General features: G+C 40.1%; 3 protein-coding genes and 1 long non-coding RNA gene across 4 annotated transcripts in view; 2 read left to right on the top strand and 2 right to left on the bottom strand.

Moving 5' to 3' along the window:
* The window catches only part of LOC126927654 (trans-1,2-dihydrobenzene-1,2-diol dehydrogenase-like), a 105,123-nt gene extending 102,448 nt beyond the window's left edge, over positions 1 to 2,675 (top strand). The window contains exon 5 of the mRNA XM_050743698.1: positions 2,098 to 2,675. The gene's annotated coding sequence lies outside the window, so the exon portion shown is untranslated. The remainder of the gene's footprint in view (positions 1 to 2,097) is intronic.
* Positions 1 to 17,080, bottom strand: part of LOC126927655 (trans-1,2-dihydrobenzene-1,2-diol dehydrogenase-like) — a 131,707-nt gene that overhangs the window by 100,844 nt on the left and 13,783 nt on the right. The gene's annotated exons all lie outside the window — the stretch shown is intronic.
* Positions 1 to 17,080, top strand: part of LOC126927658 (uncharacterized) — a 127,293-nt gene that overhangs the window by 109,794 nt on the left and 419 nt on the right. The gene's annotated exons all lie outside the window — the stretch shown is intronic.
* Positions 7,155 to 9,435, bottom strand: LOC126927661 (uncharacterized). Its single transcript, XR_007715756.1, has 2 exons — positions 9,005 to 9,435; positions 7,155 to 7,732 (listed from the first exon to the last, which is right to left on the bottom strand). It is a non-coding gene; the product is annotated as an uncharacterized LOC126927661 (long non-coding RNA).

Below are 17,080 nucleotides of genomic sequence, written 5' to 3'. Positions count from 1 at the left end.
GATAAAGTGCACGCGTACCGAGCGAACATTCAAAGTCGATTTTCTCGAAAACAAAGCCTCAAACGAAAAATTATTAATCTATATTTTCGACTTCTTTTTTCGTGTAGAATCACCCCCTTTCCGCTTGTACCACCATCCTGCAGTTACCAACCACCCTGTATATAATATATTGTCTATCGCATTACGAGAGTATGTGGTTATTGATAGTGACTTTTAATATTTATTGCGTAACTGCAGAATCTGATGGACCGTAACTGCTCCGGAACATAATCGTGACTAACTTCTTAATGACTGACTGTTGTTGTAGGCGACAACTCCTATTTATAATAAAACTACCATGGGGTAATTGCCTCGTGACGGTTTATTCCCACGAGAACGCGTAGTTTCAGCACGTAGTTATCTCTGCGGACGCTACAGTCTTCGCTTCTGCTGATTTCCTTCCCAAGTGTGTTACGGTTTCATCCACCTGCTGATACGATCTCCCAACGAGCGTTGCAGTTTTACGTTTTGCTGATAATGAGTCGAACTATTCTCGGCACGTGGTTATCTCTGCTCGCGGTGATACTCGATCCTTTGGCGCGTCGCAGCTGCTTCCCTCTGCTGACTTTACCTGAGAACATCATCGTCCCTCAGCTCCCATTCGCTGCTTACTGCACTGTATACTGTGGTGGGGAGAGCGCGCGCAAGGCAGAGCGCATCAGCGGACGTCTCAATGTTACGCCAACTCTGAACCGCGCAACACCTATCCCTACGTAGTCTTCGATACAACGAAGTATCTCTACGAAATTTCTTGAAGTGTTTAACGATTCGTAACGAGTATTTTACGTGAGTTTCTTTGTTATTTTATTGAAAACGACGCAATATGGATTTTACTGATCGTGGTGTGCGCGTTTCGTGAATTCCGGTTATTTTTCTTATCGCTTTATTAATCCTATCTTATCCATGGTGGCATATTGTGAAATTTATTCATCGCAGCGCGCATTGTAATGTAAAGTGCAATCTTATGGGGATATACGTTGAAACCTGTTGCTTTTCCGCTCGAATAAGGGATATCCTGTCAACTAAGCACTCTTTTTACTCTGTTTTGATGCCGAATGCATCGCATGGAAGTTTTGCACGAAGTGCGCGCATATCTGTAAAATGCAATTTCTTGGAGAATTTCGTTGAAATCTTCTTGTCGCATCTCGCGCTCAACACGACCCGTAACTTGAGACAGAGTAAGAATATGTCATAACTCGCGAATGATGCGAGACGCTACTCTGGGGATAATAGAATTAGGTAAAGAACGTTTAGGGGAATAAAGACGCAAAACGTTCAGATATTTTCACTTTGTACAATATTAATCTACAACCAAAATTCAAATAATATGATGGGGGAAATTCGCGAACTGCCAACGTCCGAACACCGTATAATAATAACAAACGGGAATTATAAAAACCTGTCAATTACAACACGCTCAGATACTTTTACTATGTATTAATTTGCCAATCAAAATTAAAAAGATACTATCAGGAAAACTCGCGAACCGGCAACGCGTGGGCACCGAATATAATAATGAACGGAAACTGCAAACGCCTGTCAATTACAATGTAACGTATTAATCTAGAACTGAAGTTGAAACAATAAGTAACGATCGTGTGAAAAAACTGATCGCAGCTTACGGAACTTGCACATGTTACATGGAATAGGGAGATGGGAAAGCAACAAGTACGTGAAACTAGTTGAAACTCGTGAAATACGCGTGCCATAAGCAGTTAATTACGTAACATGCCACTTTGGATAAATAGGAGTAATAGAACAACGAGCCTGTGAAAGACCAATGAGAAGTCGCGAAATGTGCGCGCCGAGATCAATCAACTATAAAACATGCCACTTTGAGTTAGGGAGAAACGATAAGACAACGAATATGAAAACCCCAATTGAAACTCAGGAAGTGTGCGCGCTGCAATCAGTAAATTCCACAATATGTCACCATAAATGAATTGAAAGTAGTTCATAATCGCAATAGACAATGACGGATCGACAAACGGGCAAACTAAGGACAACGAATACACGAACGTGCAAATAAAATAATACGAAATTTTTCTATCTTTACAGAATGTGCATCAACCTTTGCAACAGGGAAGAAGTACAAGCAAATTATGGTCTTTTGAATATGATAATTCCAAGACAACTGACACGCCATGTTGACCTACCTAGATATTATTGTTTGATACGAGTCGCACCTGCCTACCGCACCAACGACTATTCACTTTGTGGATTTTGTTACAGAAATTTACTTATGATGAAAGCGGACGTACGGATGTACGAAGAAGCAAATTATCATAGCATTTGCGGAGTCTCAGGCCGCGCACGTGTCCTTCGTTGCTACTCATGCGAAAAACGAATAGGACGGCTAATACCCGCAGACGAGTGTCGGCTGTGCGCCGAGCAGTTGCCTATACTGACTACAAATCAGATAAATTCGTTAGCTCAGGGGAAATTAGTACGCATTGATTATCATCCGTGATAACAATTTTTTTGCTATCACATAATCGGAACTATGTACGGAACTGTTGCGATTCTTTCAACCGCACGCGGATCAAAGGTTACAGCAGCGAATGATCGTTTATAATATTTTCTTCTTATTATATTATTAATATTCTTGTTATTATAAATAAACTATATTATTAATATTCGTTCTTTTTATAATTATTTAATTCCACAAATTAACGTATAAGGAAGCAAGAATGTATGTTTCAAACCAACTGATTATTTACGTCGGTGTTGTCTGCTGAAACCAACCTGGCTTCGCATATCATGCCCAAGGACGAGCAAGTGATTTCCTGCTAATAGTGAGAGGAGAAATGCGAAAACCCGTAAGTGTCGTCTGCTATTGATGGCACCGTAACTCGTTGTGATTCTTTCAACCGTAGCAGAGTCAAAGGTTACAAGAGCGAACGATTGTTTATGGATACAGAAATAATATAGCCTTTATAACTATATATAACAGCTACAACAAATAGTTTTTTGATATCCTATTTTATCTAAAAAATATTTTGTTATAAAACTGTAATCGCATTGTGAATAAAGCTACTTTAAAAATTATTAAAACTTTATTTCTTTATTTTTTCGAGAGAAAGGCCCGTTTGCGATGAGTACAATATGTAATGGAATTTATTTACCAATCGCACTGATACGCTAGTTAACGTTACTCGTTCGGTTATACTAACAAATTGGAATTCGAAGAACACAACAGTTTGAGATATTAAAAACAGCGTTGCGCTTTAGAAAGCAACAACAAGTTTCCGAAACTATTTTATTCAGTTGTTCGTCTTCTTTCGAAAATAACAAGCGAGAGCGACACGTAACGGCGACATTGTTTCTGCTCGGAGTTTGATTATTAATGCAATATGTGTGTGTCCTACGATAATGATACTCCGAGGCAAAACTACTCGTGGCTTGATTTGTCCTCGAGCACGTGTGCCGCTACAACTATTTCTTTTAAGGAGAGCTATAGAACTACTCCATCCCTATGTTAGGTAAATACGTTCATCCCGTGACCGCGGCTACGTTCAGTGACTTGTCGCTTCGAGCCCAAGCTCACTATCACAAATATCCGACAATTATAATCGAGTTAAATCATAGAGACTAATATATTGGGGGTTTTCCGAAGAACTCCAAAGGGAAGGCCTCAGTGTCCTTTCATCTCCGATATATATATATATATATAGACTACAGAATCGATCCCTGAATTATCCCAAGATTTACGATCTTACATATATATATATATATAATTCAGGGATCGCTTCTGTAGTCTGAAAATCGAGTTTTTTATTATAAAGTAATTAGATAAAATACAAAAATAAAGAACAATTAATATCCGTCTATAACAATAAATAACAATAATTATATAAACGAGAAATAACAAGTTTTGTACAATGTTTACCTGAAAATCGAGAATCGATTTTCAACGTCCTGAGCTACCAATCTTTCTTCTTCAGTCTTTAAAATCTTAAATAACTATTCTGTAACCTTGTCTGTCTCTAGTATAACTCTCTGTCCGTCCGTTTGGGAAAATGCGTGCCTCTCAAAAATGGTTGTCCGTAAAACAAAAGAGGATCGCTCTGTCCGTGAAACAACGTTACGTTGCGATTGTTTACTTTTATTATGTACGTTTTTTCGCCTCTTTGCGTTGCCTTACGCGGCCCGTCGTAAGGCGGTTGTAAAGGGCCTCTAATCGCGTCATGTCGTAAAAATACGTATGGCGAAGATTCCAACTCGCGAAAAATGAATATTTTCTTTTCGCCATGTCGTATAACAGGCTCTGGCATGACTTTCTCCATCCGTTCTTTTAGCCGGTTCGCGTATTCCCGCTGGTATTGGCCCGCTGCTTGTTTGGCAAAAAGAACTCCGCCGGCAATTGTATACCAGTACCGTAGATCATCTCGGCTGCCGTTGCGTTTAGGTCGTCCTTTATCGCGGTTTTAATGCCTAATAGAACGATCGGCAGAATTTCAACCCAGTTGCTCGTGTCGTGACACTTGATTGCCGCTTTCAGTTGTCTATGCAGGCGCTCTACCATCCCATTAGACGCGGGATGATAGGCCGTCGTGCGTAAATGTTTGATGCCGAGCAACCGGCATAATTCCTCAAACAGCCGCGATTCAAATTGGCGTCCTTGGTCGATCATTATCTTTAAGGATACGTCGAAACGAGCTATCCATGTAGAAAGCAGGGCCGAAGCAACGGTTGGCGTTTCCATGTTGGCGATAGGAACGGCTTCGGGCCAATGTGAAAAACGGTCGATACACATTAGACAATATCGATAGCCTTGCGAATACTGCATTACGATAATGTCTACGTGTATATGCTTGAACCGGCCTGCTAACGCTTTGAACGTTACGAATGGTGAAGATACGTGCCTGGTGACTTTATTACGTTGCCATGGGAGGCAATACCTCGTCCAAGTTTCTCGCGCGGCGGACAAAGCTTCAACAGTAGCCGATTTAATCGCGCGAGTAAACGAGGCCAAAGCTCGCGATCGTGTGAAAGTCGACGATGAAAAGAAACGGGATAAAGAAAGAATGAAAAAAAGGAAGGAATAATGGCGAGAGTAGAAAAGGGAAGCGTCGTATCGACGAGGATCAGTTTCAGGCTCGCCGGAGGAGCTGGCGGAATTTATGCGCATTCCGTTTCCAATGCTGACGAATATATTTTTTCTGATTTTGTTGCAGCGACAGCGGCCGAGGCAGTAGCAGCCGTGTCCGATAGCTGGAGACTTCTGCATGAACGGTGATATCTGCCTGTTTTTCGAGACCGTAGGTGAACCAACATGCACGTGAGCGAGCATCGATCGGTATTGCTTCTGCACAATTGACCGTTATCGCGTTCCGAACAAACAACGCGTCGTGCCCCCATCTACCCTCGCTCTTTCCCTATTTAATATTTCGTTAACGAACGACGAGAGCAGCCCACCGTTGTTATCCACGATCCGCCGGATTATCAGATCTATCGACCCGTAAGAGGTAATCGCGGGTAAACGAGTCATGTTTCAACATCCACGTGGTTCCTCGCCTATCGGCAACACGCTGCCGCTCCAAAATATTGAAACAAACGACTGCGAAACGCTTCTTCCGTGTTCCCTTCTTCCCTCCTTCGTCCGCAAGAGGGAAATACAAGCCAGCCGAAATTGAGTTTCACTTCTTGTTATCCTCTTTTCTCCGAACACCTACGGCCGCCGGGACGGTGCAGCGAATGAGATTGCGAAGAGGTCGGGGGAGATTTCGCGGCATGTTTGTTACCGATTTCGTGCAGCTCGCCAGACACGTCGAGTCTACTGACCTTTCGACCACTCGCGCTTCCACTTTTTCCGTACCATTCGCACTCCAATTGCAATTGAACCTTTTCCTTCTTTTTCCGTCGCCCTCAACTTCCATCTCTTCTTTTCCACATCCATTAAAGAAAATAATTTATTCTCGTTTCTCTAATATTCTATTCTCTCCAACTCTGCCATCCCCATCGTTTCCTTTTTCTTTATCTATCCACCTTCTCCTCCGCGTCCTCTCTCGTTAGCGGAAAAAGGGAAGCTGTCTCTCTGGAGGCGGCGGACTTTCGCTAATCAAACTGTTTGCCCGTCGCAGGAATTAGAACGGTCATCCGCGTCTGCAATTTCGGTTATTTACTGCTTAGACTGTTTTTCCGCCCCATTCTGCTCCCTTCGAAATACCAGACGGCGATGGATGCCTTTGCAACATTATACCTTGCAACATTTTCTTAATTCTATAAATTTTTCTTCGGCTAGCGTTTTAATTATTATATCTATGTATATAATTGTATTTTATATTATTGTATCATTTTACATTATATTATCCCCTTGTCGTCTTCTCATACGCCTACCACGTACGTAAGCGTTCGCGATCATAGTCACGCACGCCTTCTTCCGCGTAACTACTCGACTGAAGGACCGCCGACAGATTGATGGTCGATAAACTATTTCGATTAAGTCGACTCTCGTTTGTTATTTTCGAAAGAAGACGAACAACTGAATAAAACAGTTTCGGAAACTTGTTGTTGCTTTCTAAAGCGCAACGCTGTTTTTAATATCTCAAACTGTTGTGTTCTTCGAATTCCAATTTGTTAGTATAACCGAACGAGTAACGTTAACTAGCGTATCAGTGCGATTGGTAAATAAATTCCATTACATATTGTACTCATCGCAAACGGGCCTTTCTCTCGAAAAAATAAAGAAATAAAGTTTTAATAATTTTTAAAGTAGCTTTATTCACAATGCGATTACAGTTTTATAACAAAATATTTTTTAGATAAAATAGGATATCAAAAAACTATTTGTTGTAGCTGTTATATATAGTTATAAAGGCTATATTATTTCTGTATCCATAAACAATCGTTCGCTCTTGTAACCTTTGACTCTGCTACGGTTGAAAGAATCACAACGAGTTACGGTGCCATCAATAGCAGACGACACTTACGGGTTTTCGCATTTCTCCTCTCACTATTAGCAGGAAATCACTTGCTCGTCCTTGGGCATGATATGCGAAGCCAGGTTGGTTTCAGCAGACAACACCGACGTAAATAATCAGTTGGTTTGAAACATACATTCTTGCTTCCTTATACGTTAATTTGTGGAATTAAATAATTATAAAAAGAACGAATATTAATAATATAGTTTATTTATAATAACAAGAATATTAATAATATAATAAGAAGAAAATATTATAAACGATCATTCGCTGCTGTAACCTTTGATCCGCGTGCGGTTGAAAGAATCGCAACAGTTCCGTACATAGTTCCGATTATGTGATAGCAAAAAAATTGTTATCACGGATGATAATCAATGCGTACTAATTTCCCCTGAGCTAACGAATTTATCTGATTTGTAGTCAGTATAGGCAACTGCTCGGCGCACAGCCGACACTCGTCTGCGGGTATTAGCCGTCCTATTCGTTTTTCGCATGAGTAGCAACGAAGGACACGTGCGCGGCCTGAGACTCCGCAAATGCTATGATAATTTGCTTCTTCGTACATCCGTACGTCCGCTTTCATCATAAGTAAATTTCTGTAACAAAATCCACAAAGTGAATAGTCGTTGGTGCGGTAGGCAGGTGCGACTCGTATCAAACAATAATATCTAGGTAGGTCAACATGGCGTGTCAGTTGTCTTGGAATTATCATATTCAAAAGACCATAATTTGCTTGTACTTCTTCCCTGTTGCAAAGGTTGATGCACATTCTGTAAAGATAGAAAAATTTCGTATTATTTTATTTGCACGTTCGTGTATTCGTTGTCCTTAGTTTGCCCGTTTGTCGATCCGTCATTGTCTATTGCGATTATGAACTACTTTCAATTCATTTATGGTGACATATTGTGGAATTTACTGATTGCAGCGCGCACACTTCCTGAGTTTCAATTGGGGTTTTCATATTCGTTGTCTTATCGTTTCTCCCTAACTCAAAGTGGCATGTTTTATAGTTGATTGATCTCGGCGCGCACATTTCGCGACTTCTCATTGGTCTTTCACAGGCTCGTTGTTCTATTACTCCTATTTATCCAAAGTGGCATGTTACGTAATTAACTGCTTATGGCACGCGTATTTCACGAGTTTCAACTAGTTTCACGTACTTGTTGCTTTCCCATCTCCCTATTCCATGTAACATGTGCAAGTTCCGTAAGCTGCGATCAGTTTTTTCACACGATCGTTACTTATTGTTTCAACTTCAGTTCTAGATTAATACGTTACATTGTAATTGACAGGCGTTTGCAGTTTCCGTTCATTATTATATTCGGTGCCCACGCGTTGCCGGTTCGCGAGTTTTCCTGATAGTATCTTTTTAATTTTGATTGGCAAATTAATACATAGTAAAAGTATCTGAGCGTGTTGTAATTGACAGGTTTTTATAATTCCCGTTTGTTATTATTATACGGTGTTCGGACGTTGGCAGTTCGCGAATTTCCCCCATCATATTATTTGAATTTTGGTTGTAGATTAATATTGTACAAAGTGAAAATATCTGAACGTTTTGCGTCTTTATTCCCCTAAACGTTCTTTACCTAATTCTATTATCCCCAGAGTAGCGTCTCGCATCATTCGCGAGTTATGACATATTCTTACTCTGTCTCAAGTTACGGGTCGTGTTGAGCGCGAGACGCGACAAGAAGATTTCAACGAAATTCTCCAAGAAATTGCATTTTACAGATATGCGCGCACTTCGTGCAAAACTTCCATGCGATGCATTCGGCATCAAAACAGAGTAAAAAGAGTGCTTAGTTGACAGGATATCCCTTATTCGAGCGGAAAAGCAACAGGTTTCAACGTATATCCCCATAAGATTGCACTTTACATTACAATGCGCGCTGCGATGAATAAATTTCACAATATGCCACCATGGATAAGATAGGATTAATAAAGCGATAAGAAAAATAACCGGAATTCACGAAACGCGCACACCGCGATCAGTAAAATCCATATTGCGTCGTTTTCAATAAAATAACAAAGAAACTCACGTAAAATACTCGTTACGAATCGTTAAACACTTCAAGAAATTTCGTAGAGATACTTCGTTGTATCGAAGACTACGTAGGGATAGGTGTTGCGCGGTTCAGAGTTGGCGTAACATTGAGACGTCCGCTGATGCGCTCTGCCTTGCGCGCGCTCTCCCCACCACAGTATACAGTGCAGTAAGCAGCGAATGGGAGCTGAGGGACGATGATGTTCTCAGGTAAAGTCAGCAGAGGGAAGCAGCTGCGACGCGCCAAAGGATCGAGTATCACCGCGAGCAGAGATAACCACGTGCCGAGAATAGTTCGACTCATTATCAGCAAAACGTAAAACTGCAACGCTCGTTGGGAGATCGTATCAGCAGGTGGATGAAACCGTAACACACTTGGGAAGGAAATCAGCAGAAGCGAAGACTGTAGCGTCCGCAGAGATAACTACGTGCTGAAACTACGCGTTCTCGTGGGAATAAACCGTCACGAGGCAATTACCCCATGGTAGTTTTATTATAAATAGGAGTTGTCGCCTACAACAACAGTCAGTCATTAAGAAGTTAGTCACGATTATGTTCCGGAGCAGTTACGGTCCATCAGATTCTGCAGTTACGCAATAAATATTAAAAGTCACTATCAATAACCACATACTCTCGTAATGCGATAGACAATATATTATATACAGGGTGGTTGGTAACTGCAGGATGGTGGTACAAGCGGAAAGGGGGTGATTCTACACGAAAAAAGAAGTCGAAAATATAGATTAATAATTTTTCGTTTGAGGCTTTGTTTTCGAGAAAATCGACTTTGAATGTTCGCTCGGTACGCGTGCACTTTATCACGTCTCGTTATAACGGATATCACTGTAGATCGTTGTCTCGATGGATATTATTGCAGTTTAAGTTTGTTTCTGCCGTAACGGAAAATTAGGAATACACAATGAAATAATATGAAGTAATCATAAAGTTTATTATTACAAAAATTGCTGAAAACGTTGCCCATTCTGCCGAACACATACTTCTGCTCTTCTAATTAAATTTCTATGAACACTTTCAAAGTCGATTTTCTTGAAAACAAAGCCTCAAGCGAAAAATTTTTATTCTATATTTTCGACTTCTTTCTTCGCGTAGAATCACTCCCTTTCCGCTTTTACCACCAGTTACCAACCACCCTGTATATGGATATATATATATATACATGTGTATTGTAGTATCGTGAGGAAAAAACCTGGTTAGAAACAAACCAAAACATTGTCGTCTGACCTTCGGCTGTTGGTTTACACAAGAGAAAAACCTATTGACTAAAGTCACCTAGTCCTTGCGGCACGAAAACAGGACCGGATTAGGAAAAGGACAAAATAACGTTGATCGAGAAGTGAGAACGTTTTATCGAGAGGTCAGAGATAGTCGAGAAGCGGAGGAGTAGAGTTGTAGAGTTGAAAGAGTCAGCGGAGTTGCCCGAGTTGCTAGCGATGTTGACAGATTGAGTTGTTAGAGTTATAGAGTTGCGAGAGTGATTTGAGTAGAATAAGATTTTTGCGTTTAGTTCAAGTTGAACATTTATCGTTCTCTGTCCAATAAACCTCTGTTATTTTTATTTATCTTAAATAAATAGCATTAGGAGAATTTTACAAATCTAAATTATCCTAATCCTATCCTTTCCGATACTACATTTTGGGGGCTCGTCCGGGATTGAAACCAGACAGAGAACGACACGTTTTACGGAACTACTCGTGCTGAAGAGAAAAGAGTTGAAAATGGCAAATTGTGAAGAAGAACAGTTTTCAAGTGAGGAAAATCTAACGCTGGAAGAATTAAGAAACAAGCTTGCACAGTTAAATCTACCAATATCTGGTGCAAGGTCAGTGTTGGTTGCCAGGCTAAGTCGAGCATATAGTACTGGACAACCAAGTCCTAAAGAGCCAGCAAACGGTAAAAAGACCACGGAGGAGCAAGGTTCAGGGGCAATACCAAAAACTAAGCGTGATCGAGATGAAGACGAAGATCTCGAGGAGCTTAGGACAAAAGAATTAAGAGAACGTCTTGCTAGTATGGGGCTAGAGACGAGAGGAAGAAAAGCTGAACTACGTGTGAGACTACAGGCGGCGATGGAAGAAGAGAATACGTCGTCGGAAGAAGAGAGCGACGACGAAGAAGACGAAAGAGAAAGCAAAAGGAACGTGCGAGGTGTATATCAAAAACCTGACAAATTCCGTAGGAAAGCACGTAGGTATATAACAGTAAGTGTTCAGGATGTCCAAGACGCCTTAGAAGTTTTTACAGGCGAAAACAACGAAAATATTAATCAATGGTTCGAGGCGTTCGAAGAAACTGCAAGCATATATAGGTGGACAAAAGAACAAAAGGTAATTTATGCAAAAAAGTTGATGAACGGATCGGCAAAAATATTTGTGAATTATGAGTACCATGCTAGAACTTGGCGCGAGTTAAAAGAAGGTCTGATAAGGGAGTTTTCGAAAAACTTTAACACTTTGCAAATACACCGCTAACTGCAGGAAACAAAAAAAAAAAAAAAAAAGAGACGACGAAGGATGTACAGCGTACATGTACCGAATGCTCGGTATAGCCAGTCAAATGAATATGGAAGAAGCAGCAAAGATAAGGTACATCATAGATGGAATAAGAGACAAAGAAGTCAATAAAACAATATTGTACGGGGCTAAATCAATAAAAGAGCTAAAAGAAAATCTTATCATCTATGAGGAACAAAAATCCCGTATAGCAGAGTCAACTATGAGACCGGTGAGAGCTAAGGACAATGGAAGATACAAGCAGTCGGAAGATGTAGCGAAGTATAAAAGGTGTTATAATTGCGGTGATGAAGAACACGTGTGTGCAGAGTGTCCGAACAAGTCGAGGGGACCTAAATGTTTCGAGTGTAGAGAATACGGATACATTGCATCGAGGTGCGACAATCTGAGCGAGTCCATTAAAGAGGTTGGTAGTGTGTTTCGATTGTTACCGACGAAGCGTGGTAAAGACGTGAAGATCGGAGATTTCGAACTGAGCGCGCTGGTAGACACCGATAGCGAGATAACCTTGATGCGGTATAATCAGTATGTAAGAATCGGAGCGCCCAAATTAAGTCGAGACATTATTGAATTTCACAGTATCGGGTCTAAAAGAAATTTTGCGCTCGGGAAATTTCCGACAGATATTATTATAGGCGGTGAATTGTATCATATAACGATACACGTAGTTCCGAACACTGCGATGCAACACTCGTTGTTGATAGGTACAGACTTCCTGGATACCGTCGAGATAAACATGAAGAGGGGAGATATCTCCATTAGCAGAATAAAAAACGAGAATTCCGATGGGTTTCCAGAGGTCCTTAAAGTAGACATAGAGACGGGAGCGCGTGAGGTAGATCTATCTCGTGTCGAGAACGTGCAACACAAGCAGGTAGTTGTAGTTCCCACGAGTGCTTGTCTCAAGGACACCGTCGTAATGAACAAAATTTCGTTAGATGAATCGGTTGCGACAAACATAACCGCAATAGCGTCGGGTGGAAACGACACGGACGGTTGCGATGAAGTTTTTGTAGGATGCAGCGAGGATCGCGCGAATTGTAGAGTTGTACAAACAAATTCTGTCGCGAGTTCTAAGAAGCGAACCAGAAGCGAGAATGAGGCGGCTGCAAGAGAATTTGAGGTAGTGCGTAGACGAGCTATCAATCCGACCTCTTGTCGGCGAAGGGCGTTCAACTTATTACCAACTTACAAGGGCGTTATTTTGAAAATATAAATTCGATTTGAAATATATATTCGTTTGAAATATAAATTCTGATTTCCTGATATAATAATTAATAATAGCAAATATCTACAAACAACTATTCGCTGTTGTAACCTTCGACCCTGCTGCGGTTGAAAGAATCGCAACGGGTTACGGTATCTTCAGTAGCTGAAAACGCCTACCGGTTTTCGCAATCGCCCTCTCACAGTTAGCGGATAATAACCTGCTCGTCTTTGGGCACGATTTGCGAAGCCGCATTGGTTCCCGCAGAGGACACTGTTATAAATAACCATTTGTTCACATTAGATGCCAAAAGCAAGATAGAATTCTAAAGGTTTATTGATTACTTTGGATTGAATTAAGCTATTGTGACGTAATCTTATACGTCTTGTAGAGATAGCTTGCAAATTTCCTACTTTTCCATTCTTAACTATTGTTATTGCGAATGATATGTTATTATTCGCCAATTTCATTTCTTTGTGTCTGAGCGTTTCTCCATGGAAACTGGTCGCTGCAAGTGCTCTTTCGTCACATGGTTTGTTAAAAATTTCATTCGATGCTAGATCAGATATGTCCAAGCTGCCTAAACTTTCCACACGACTAGAAGCGGCATAGATTTGCACTTTTGCAAAATTCTCTTTGCCAAGATCAATTACGGTCCTATCTATTATAGCCATTTGTAATCTGTGTACCGCTACTGTCCAGCTTAGCACAAGCGATGACATTCTTTATTCAACATCTCCGTAACATTTCGTCAGTTGAAATATTGCTATTACTGGAGATATGGGAATGTAGCCGTCAGCATATTTGAATCTGCTTCCAATTCTCTCACTTTCAGCTGACCTCTTCGAAGTACTGACATATAAATTTCTTTGCCATTCCCATTGCGTCGTTTATCAAACCAACGGAAATTGGTATGTTTCGTCGCAACATAACTCGTGATCCCTCGGCTAATGTTATTGCATGCAACAGTTATCCATGATTATTTACATCTGCATGAATAATATTTTCGGAAGTTTTTTTCTCGCATGTAGCTGCTTCCCGACTCTCGCCTACTGAATGAATAACGTACACACGACGTAATTTCGCTAATTCATCAATCATTTTTGTGTTATATTCGTCTACGAATCTTACTATCTGGAATATTCTTACTGCTATATCACTCCTTCGCACTCATAGTATTTCAAACTCAGAAGTTGTTATTTCGCCAAACTGTAAATTATCTAATAGGTCGATAAACTCTGTATCATCCTTTTACCTCATATTAATGATGAGTTCGCAGAATGAAACTTGGTACTATAAATTAATCTTTACAGCACACCACTGTTTTTATACAATACAACAATGTTCTTTTGCTGGGAATAATTGCATGAAAGAGATGTCATCGAAGAGAAATACATTTATGTCACCAAATATTTTTTTATATATCTTGAATTCTTGCAGTCTTAAATGAATTATTCGCAAATTCTCGTAAGATACCATTGAGATCTCATCAACAATCAACTATCTTTTATGACGTCACTTTCGTTCCTCCTGTTCAAACTTTTGTCCTGTCACGCGGTTATAGCAGTGCCTTTCTCAATAGGCAAGGGGAAACAGACAGATACAAAATTATCCCAAATATTTCAACGACAGTAACGTCAATCTTTATATATGTCGGAGATGTAGGGACATCGGGCCTTTCTTTAGGAAGATCCCCAATACTTGGGCTCGAGGTGACGTAAGTGGTCGCCGAACGTAGCCACGGTCACGGGATGAACGAAATGTCTTACAGAGGAGGTACCGATGTTGAGGGACACGCTGTATAAGCAATCAAGTCTCGATCAGGAGCAATGCTGGTTTACGCGGGACTGCCTAGTTACGGCGCTTGGGAATTTGTTGATATTCCCGATCGATATGTATTTGACATATGTGACTGTATCTGTCTTTTATTTTGCAATCACCTTGGAGAGTTTACTGTCATCGTCTAGGCTGTCAGTCTGAAAGTAACCCAGCGTCTGAGTTAACGTGTCTGCGTGCTACAAAATGTATTCCATTGTACAAAGAGTTTACCCGTTGACCGTGGATTCGTTATTGAGCCCAGGAACATTGTCAATAGCTTTTGTTATACTTATTAATTATTTCACGCCTAAAATTTCTAACGATAACCCGACATATAAATCTAAGTGGTCATTGTATATTCTTTAGTCGGCATAAATCGTCACAGGATACGATCTTCTGCGAATTATTCATTTTCAACGGAAATCTGTTCGCCGCGAAGTGATGTCTGACGCACTATTAAGTTATAGAAATATCCTTCTCTGTCACTGTTCAAAGTATAATACTGCTGGCGCAGTATAGCTGGTTTATTCCTTATTCGCATACAGCACTGGATAGCCCACACAATTGTTTATTCATTAATAAGTATAAAGAAACGAAACAAGAGTAATAAATAGATAGAAAGAAATTACCGCCTTATCAATAACAATGAAAACCGTTTTACGTTCACCCTGTATTATTGGTCGCTACACTAAAGAATGTATAATAAGATGAAAAATCTTTTCCAAAGAAATATTATCAATTTTGAAATGCATTGCAAAGTGACAAATAATTTTCTTTGTATTTATACAAATAAGGAATGTTACAAGGATTAAATAATTTCAACCATATTTATATTTTATTTATACGCACGTATAACAATAGTTAGGATTACTCATTCACTTACTAAACAGCATATTATATATACCGCAACCTTTTCGAAGGTGGCGCAAAATTAAAGATACTACAATATATAGACATATCCTAAATACATATATAAAGATAACCTTTATTGTTAAGATGAGTACAAAGTGTAAGGAGAAGGGTTAAAACTTTACAAAGATGCCTGGATTTCAACTGAAGCGTTTGGCACACAATACGATGGAAAAACGGTCAGGGCATATTTAGGGATGCTTAACTGTTTCACAGCTCGTGATGGTCTGGACTGTCTCTAAGTTTCCAAAGAGGCTAATTGAGAAAGTCGTAAAATAACCGTCTACAGCCATTCCTGACAATAGTGACGACCTTGATAATAGTCACGAATTTACGACTTCTCATTAACATAAACGAAAGAAATACGAACTACAGAACGAATCCAAACAGAGCTTGTCAGTACGATGTAGTCAAATGAAATGCAAGATGTTCCGACGGCAAAATCAAACCAAAACTGATGTAACAATAAATCTATAATAATGCGATGCATACGTAGACACGGATTTCCGATAAATATTACAAAAATATATTCTTAACCTATGTATATCGCATGGGTATACACACATATCGAAAATATCGCCGGCGAATTTACCTTCATTTTCGAGGTAATCACGCAAATACAACAGTAAAATGACAGAAGGTGTGCTTTATAAATAATCGAATTATTAATTGTTAATTATCCTCTGAAATGCAAAATTTCATCTGATCGACTCTTACTATTCCTGTAAAGGGCATACGTGTTAATTAAAACCCACCTATATCTGTAACGACATATCTATTTTTCTCTAAAATCTTTTTAATAACGTAGGGGCTTTCAAATTTCGGTACCAATTCCTTATCTACTCCCGGTGCGCCGTCCGAATCACGTATCCGATCATCACGTATCGTCGATTTTGATACCCTGTCGCATTTTTATGTTTTCTGTCGTAGACGCGTTCATTTTCTTGCTCAGGCTTGTCACTTATTCCTGTCGCTTAATGAAGCCAAGATGATTTATTTCAAACAACAATTGCGAAAGACTTTCTCCCGTTGACCTGCAAACTGTATTGTTCTAGGCGAATTCGACTGGACTCTAGACTCAAGACTGCCATTTCCCGGGTGTTTCCGACAATTTTGCCAGCATCGGTGTTCCGTTTGCCTGTGGAGTACCGAATGTAACATGTTCGACCGCATTATTAGTTAGGAATTCTTTGAATGGCCCAATCGAGAAAACAAAAGCCTCGATTGCTAATTACTCGTCTGGGTCTACTTTAAGTTCTAAAATATTTCGTCATGAAAACTCATATTGGTAAACACCAACCTTTTATGTCTTTGTCGACTGGCATGGGCATAACCGTTTGAAAAGGTACGTTACCTTTTCTCAACTACGCAAATATCCTTCGATTTTACCACTAGTCGGCGAAAACTTTGAGCATTTCAAACAATTGCCAAAATATTTCTGTCTTACTTTCAGTCAACCAACGTACTCTACCAATACTTTCGACGATTTTATTGAATCCTAAATGATATTATTTTCCAATTACAGCTCGTGCTAATCGCTGATGGAATCGAAGATCGAGCATCCTCCGATCGGCTCAATATCAATGGTCAGCGGCCATCGAGCGTG

The sequence above is a fragment of the Bombus affinis genome, unplaced genomic scaffold (genome assembly GCF_024516045.1).
Source record: "Bombus affinis isolate iyBomAffi1 unplaced genomic scaffold, iyBomAffi1.2 ctg00000187.1, whole genome shotgun sequence".
In the NCBI taxonomy this organism is placed as follows: domain Eukaryota; kingdom Metazoa; phylum Arthropoda; class Insecta; order Hymenoptera; family Apidae; genus Bombus; species Bombus affinis.
Note: the sequence above shows the minus strand (reverse complement) of the source record. Positions and strands in the feature narration are given on the sequence as shown.